Genomic DNA, 6,837 nt, shown 5'->3' on the forward strand with positions numbered 1-6,837 from the left:
CAAACAAGAATTTCGATGTCAAGGTCCTTTAAACAAAGCTAAGTGTAATAAAAAAGGATCTTGCGAGCAACCCAGGAGTCTAAAAGATGCATTCCTAATGTGCTTATAAGTTTCTCAGTTTAAAACCTTTGTGCGGGTCCGAAAACATATGTTGAAAGTTAGACTGAAATCGGTGAGTGTCGAAAAATCACCGGAGTTTCTCTTAAACTTACTTACAGAGCTCTATTTTGCATTAGAGCAGTACAGATTAACAGCATGAAAGACTTGTGTAACAACTGCCTGTCACATGATCTTTTCTAAGATTGCTATGCATGTGATAGTTGCAGTCAAAGCTTTGATCACTTTGTTATGCCGTATATTTTTTTGTTCGTTTTCTCTTGTGGTTAACATTGTAGCTTCAAGAAGAAAACTAGCTCGAGGGCTCTGATCTATGTACATTGTAATGAAAAAAATTGTTTTCCTCAAGAACTATTGCACCACATTTGATGTATGTTGCATCTAAAAGTAACTGAAATTTTGGTGACTGACGAAAGCAATTTTTATTTACGCTGCCAATTTTTCCGGTGAAATTGTTAAAAATTGCAAAAATCCAGAACAATTCACCCATATCCTGAGTCTTTGAGGGGCACTGCTCTTCAGTGGCAACTTGTTCAGACAACACGGCTGGGGCGCACAAGGTCACCATGCTGGCCACGTCCAGTTCAGGCAGGAATACCAGCTCCTGTGTTGGCCATTCTCCACAAGGTGGTGTGGGCTCATGTTGCTGTTTCTGTCTTTTTGCAGAACCTATGAATATGTAGAACAGCTGTGGCTGTACTCTTGAGACATGGTGCACTTTGCAGTAAAAGGCAACCTACGCAGCCTTCATAGAAGAACGCACTGTACTCGCGGACAACTTTTTTTGGCAATGAAACGAAGGGTACAGAGGAAAATCGTGTATCCTACCCCCAATCAATATAGTCAGTAGTTTCACGTAAGATATAAAAACTACTCCTTTATTTTCTACATGCAGCTCTTTGAGACAGGATGCAACACACACCAGTGAAATATTTCTATGTCACTTCATACGCTACTCTTTTGAAGCAACTGACAAAATAGGGAAACATTTCAAGATGTTGAACATTTTTGCAATGCTACCTATTTGCTACATTTCACCATAACTGCAAGGCAGGACACCTGTTTATTCCATCTGACAGTTATGCATACAGCTAACTAGCTCCTTCAACCGTTTGCCAAATTTTTTTCGTGCAGCTTTTTGTCTTTATGCCCACAGATATCATCTCTTCACAAACATATGCCTGCACGCATGAGCATCACCTGTGAGCATGTAACACCATCTACAGTTAATCAAAAAACATCAGCGAAACTTACGAGTTGGGGCACGGGGAAGATCCTGGGCCACATCCTCTTCAGCCACACCAGCAGCAGCTGGAGCAGGGCTCACCTGTTATAGTAAGAAGTTTCTTGATTGACACACTGAGTGCAATAAGAAGTATGGAGTGAAAGTGGACAATAGCAATGTTTTTTTAGAATGTTTCAACAGCGGCATGCTATGACACACAGACTTCGGAGAGAGGGGTGGAGGGAGGCAAGCCTACTGGCTACGCACCTCACTCGACTCGAGAGAGTGGGAAATGGGTTGGAACGCGTAGGGTGCTCTAATGAGCTTCGAAATATAGTTCGCGGCTGTTCTTTCGTCATCACCGCAAATGTGGCTGTTTCGCATTCTGTTCTGGGCGGTGCAACCTGTTAGCACCTCAGCTAACGCGGCCAGGTGATCCACTCGATATTGTTTGAAAAAGTAAAACTAACAGCGCGTAATGCCTCGAAGCAAATGAGCCCACTTGTTCGTAGCATACAAGTAACAATGATATTCTAAGCCAGTGCTTACCGATTCAGACCACCCGAACTCTGGGCCTCGCACACTCGTCTCTGTCAAGCACGACGCGGCCGCGGTAATCCGAAATCTGGCCGCCTCGGGTGCCGCTGTAAAGCACAAGCGGGACGTGTAAGATGACCGACCACAATACAATTGTGCTCGCACTCACCTCTGCTGCCCTCGGAGTTTGGCAAGACCCTGCTGCGAATAGTAGCGCTCATTCCTCCATCGGGCCTGCCACTGGGCCCTGGTGTTACGCGCAGGGAATTCTTCGTTCAAAAGCGCTACTAGCTCCTGCCACATGTCGTCCCAGTCCTCCCTCGTGAACGACGGCTCCAGCGGGCACGACAGCGTCGCGATCTGTGGGTGCTCTTTCACAAAAGCCAGCAGAAGCTCCTTTTGACGATCCGACACCCGAGAACCAACGCAGACGTTGCGATGGGACGACATTTTGAAGCTGCGTCAGCCGCTACTTTTCTCTTTTTTTTTTTCGCGTGCGCGACACCATCTAGCGACGACGTCAAAAAAACTAACATTATTAAATATCATTACTCAAAGCTGTTGCTGTTTGAAAGAGCGTTTGAGCTTGAGAAGCAAAAACAATAATTTTCTGTAAAAATTATATTTATTAAAAGGCGAGAAACGCTTCACGGTCCCCGTGCCGACGTCACAGGATGCGCGTCTACTTCCGGAAAGCTTTCCGCTTCACGATTGGCTGTCCTTTTCCTCTCGGCGGTTCTAGGCGGGAGCTGCGCCTCCTCTCACTTTTGTGACGTAGGCACCGCAAAACGAACGCGAACGAACAGAGATCTCCGATCGCCCCCATGGTCCCCTTTAGCGGGAGATGGTGTAATTTTTTTTTCGTTATCTAAATACAGAACCAACCAACTGGGGAGCGGTTTTTCTGTTTAAGCAGTAATTTTATTTAAGTGATTTCTCTTTACCGATATGCTACTGTATTATAATTTTCCCAATGCATTGTTGTGAGATAAGGGCTGTGGTATCTTTTGTAGCACTTGTGAGCTTGCAATGGTGCAAGGGTTGTGTAAGGTAGCACAAGCCAGAAGTTCTTGTGGCTAACAGGCCGACATAGCTGAAGTGGGACCTTAACAGCTTAGTAGCCACACACACGGAACATGATCGTTTTAGATAACGACAGCAACTTTATAGCAGGTAGCGCATATAGCACATACATACCTGCCAAGTCTACCGGATTTTGAACGTTTCTCCCTGTTGTAGGGGTCATAGGAAAATCTCCCGGAAATCCAGTTTTGCCCAGCGCGTCCAGTGCTTTGTCTGGCCACATGAGCAAAGTTGTCTGGCCAGGTCTAGTCACATCCTAAATGTGTTATAGGTTATATCGGCCGTTAATATTTCGTAGATGATGCGTTTGTGTACGCACAAAATCTTGCCCGACGAAATAACTGGTAAGCAAGCGACGACAGGCCTCGTACGCGGAGCGATGTTATCGCATGTGCCCTTCGCGCGACGGTGACGGCCGGGTCGTTTCATCTCTGCTTCAACCGCGTTCGTCCCTAGCGCTAGCGCGCTTTTACTCGCACGTGAAACAGATGATGCGTAAGCGATGTTAACGGTTCGGACTCTGTACACGTCAACGGCGACCGCAACATCCCGCTGAGAGTGTCCATAAAATTGCTATCGCAGTACCCCCCCCCCTATGTGGTCGGCATACTTTATACCCCCCCCCCCCCCCCCCCCCGTTGAGTGGATCTCCCGGATTCCGTTTCTCCAAACTTGGCAGGTATGCACATATAGCAATACATAGCCCGCCAGCTCGACAGAGTCGGCTGGGGCAATGGCCCAAATAAGATGCCTATCGCGGCCTTATGTATTGTTTTGTTCTTTCCCTAGTCTCCCCTTCGCGGCTGTTGTCAAGGTGGCCAACTTCATCTTCATGCAGGAAAGAGGTCCACTTGCATTGGCGGGGTGATGAAAACCTGCTGTAAGCAGGTGCAGTCATGTGATTGACCGAAGCTGTTTTGGAGCAGGAGAAAGCGCTTTTGGGAGCAGACAAAAACCCCTTTTGTAGCAAGGAAAACGGCTTTTGTTGCAGCTAAAGGCTCAATGTCAGGTGGAAAAATCGACCGCCTGAAGCAAAACAGTCAAATAAGAAGGAACTCTTGAAATAAAAAGCTCTGTCCAATAATGGTTGTTTGCGTCCCACCATTGCATATTAATCCAAATAACTAATTTTAATACTTCCACATTATTTAATATGGTATGCAACCGAATACACATCGGCGCAGCAGTCTGACCGCTGAAATAATGTACGAGACATTGTAGAACAATGTAGGAGATAAAACAAACAAATCACTCTGGAAGTTTTATTCCAAGACGACCAGCAACACTGTTCACTTTTTAATTGCAAAATACTGCCCAGTTGGCTGTCTTCTTGCGTGACATCTTGTCAAGGGCCGCAGAGAGCCTTGTTTTTCCTTCAACGAGCAAGGCCTGCTCACTTTCAACATCAGCGAAATTCTTGGTTTTTATGCCATTGCTGATGAAGAGCTCAGCGCTCACCAGCATTTTTTTTTTTTTGCAGTTTCCACCTCCAGCTGAAGGCTTTTTTATGCCTCACTTGGCGTCGTCTTGGGGCCATCAATACGCTGCCGTTTGGCAGCTTGCTCTTCTTCCGCAGCCAAACGGTCTCGGTAACGTTTGCTAGCTCCTCGCACAGCTCTTACAACATCAGGTGTCACATCGAAGTTGCACGGGTCACTTCCAAAACGTTTAGCATAAGAAACAATGTTCCTTATGCCGTTCACGGTCTGAATAGTTAGTCGAGACCTTTCGTTTAGCTGTCGACGGTTCACACTGAACCATGAGGAATGGTTCCCATGAGGAATGCAAAGCGAAGCTTTGACTATTTTGCTTAACAGAGGGTATTTGGCCCCATTGTCAGACTTTCTGTCATCAAAAATCCTCTTCCAATGGTCTTCAACAGAAGTGGATGCATTCATTTCAATGTGTTGTCGCCGGAGGTGATTATATTCATCTAGCAATGCAGAAATGTCACGCGACTGAATAACTTGGGAAAGTCTTGAATCTAGGTGCCTCAAATCACTGCATGAGGATTCGGTTTCCCTCATCTTAGGCTTCAGGAAGCGCAAGCTTTTAAGCAACACATTATCAAATGGCAGCCGTGACAAGAGGTACTCTGTGCACTTGATATAAAATTTTCGGGCACCCAGTCTGAATGCCCTCTTGTCTCCCGCTTCCCAATAAGATATTTCCTGCTCAGTGTCCTCTCCTATCTCCACTTTAGCCTTCCACTTTGTGGGAGAGTCGACCTGCAATAGTGGCAGCTCTGTGCCCTTCTTTGCGCAATAGGACTCCTTAGTCATGAAACGTCCACACAGCTTTAAAACTAAAGCCATCATTTCACTATAAAGCACATGAACCAAGGGTTCGCTCCTTTGAAACAGACACAAAAATTCAGTAAAAATATCTGCAGCATTCTTGATGAAAAGGAGCTTTGCATAAAGTGCTCGGTCTGAAAACGCCTTCCTCAGACGCTGACGTAGTTGTCCTCCCACACGACAAGCTGAACCGTACATGACAACACTTCTGACTGCTGCGAATTGCTCAATGAGGCGATCTACGGCAGGCCCCAATGTAAGCCACCTGGAGCTTAAATGAAAAGTTGAAGTTCCTCTTGCTGAGATTTCATCAGAGCACTTTGTACAGCACTTTTGAAAAAATAATATACATTCACAACTGCTGCCTCCACATCTGAACCAAAAGCGTCTATGCCATGACTGAATGCGTTGTGAACTTTGTGGAGGCAACATTCACCTACATCCACAAGGTTTGGATGTAGTTCCTTCAGTTTCTTTTTAACAGCTTTCATTAGGCCATCGCTAAAGAAACAAATGAAGTTGCTCTGCGGAAGATCTTGGATTGCCTTTCTTGTTTCACTGAGGAGGATATCAGCCGTAGCTGAGCCTAACCTGACCGACTGAAGATGTTCCACTACCACTTGTTTTGTAGTGCATGAAAAGTACCTCACCATCACATCTAGTTGCTGGCAACGTTGCTCCGGCAATAGTGTTTCATCAATCGCAATGGAGTAGAAAACATTTGGTCTGTTCATTTCATCAATTACAAGTTGTCTAAAGTAGGGCCCGAGGCCATCGGACACTATGTAGGAGGCTTTCGATCGCTCGCAGGAAAACTGCTTAGCGATTTCAGTCTGTGAACATCCTCGGAAATAGAGATGTGGCCGTATCTGCCCAAGAGAAAGGACTTTCTTTGAGAGTAATTCCCAGGACGAAGAGAGTCTCTGCACGAAGCACGCGTTCGGCTGAGAGCGTAGCTGAAGACTGCGAGAAGTCCAAATACGTCTGACAGGTCTTCGGAGTTTTCAGTACACCTGCTGAATCCCGGTGCTGCTTCGCGGCCTCCATGTGCTTCTTGCTTGTAGCATGTCGCTTTATCGCTGCACCGCCATGCTGTTTGCAATTAATGGTCTGACTGCAGACAATGCAAAATCCACTGTCATTGCTGCCTTGACGACACCAAGATGATATAGTGCCACTATTTTCGTCAACCTTGTTGAGGATGTCGCCATTGAACTTGGTGGAACGACCTGAGAAACAAGAAATACTCGAGTTTAGTATCTCGGCACATTCATGCATATGGCATGCTTTCTCCGTCTTCAGGAAACCAACACACACAGGGCGCTACCTCCACTTCAGCTCAAATCACCCCGCCTGCCACAAGTTCTCCGTCGTACAAAGCCTCGTGAAAAGGGCCGAAAGAATCTGCTCGTCTCCACGACGACAGAAGGAAGAAAAAGGAAAAATAATGCGTGATCTCGGCGACAACGGCTATACAAAGGCGTTCATTCGCAAGGCCCTGCGCAGGAATAAGGGCGGGGGGGGGGGGGGCAGAGAGCCTGCGGCGCCGCCTCAGCGACGCCGTGTGCCGATTCCCTA

General features: G+C 46.5%; 1 long non-coding RNA gene across 1 annotated transcript; it reads right to left on the bottom strand.

The window, feature by feature from the left end:
- Positions 1–1,371: 1,371 nt before the first annotated feature.
- On the bottom strand, positions 1,372–2,118 carry LOC125760149 (uncharacterized). Its single transcript, XR_007417795.1, has 3 exons — positions 2,049–2,118; positions 1,892–1,986; positions 1,372–1,444 (listed from the first exon to the last, which is right to left on the bottom strand). It is a non-coding gene; the product is annotated as an uncharacterized LOC125760149 (long non-coding RNA).
- Between the last annotated feature and the right edge of the window lie 4,719 nt (positions 2,119–6,837).

Source organism: Rhipicephalus sanguineus, chromosome 10 (genome assembly GCF_013339695.2).
Source record: "Rhipicephalus sanguineus isolate Rsan-2018 chromosome 10, BIME_Rsan_1.4, whole genome shotgun sequence".
In the NCBI taxonomy this organism is placed as follows: Eukaryota; Metazoa; Arthropoda; class Arachnida; order Ixodida; family Ixodidae; genus Rhipicephalus; species Rhipicephalus sanguineus.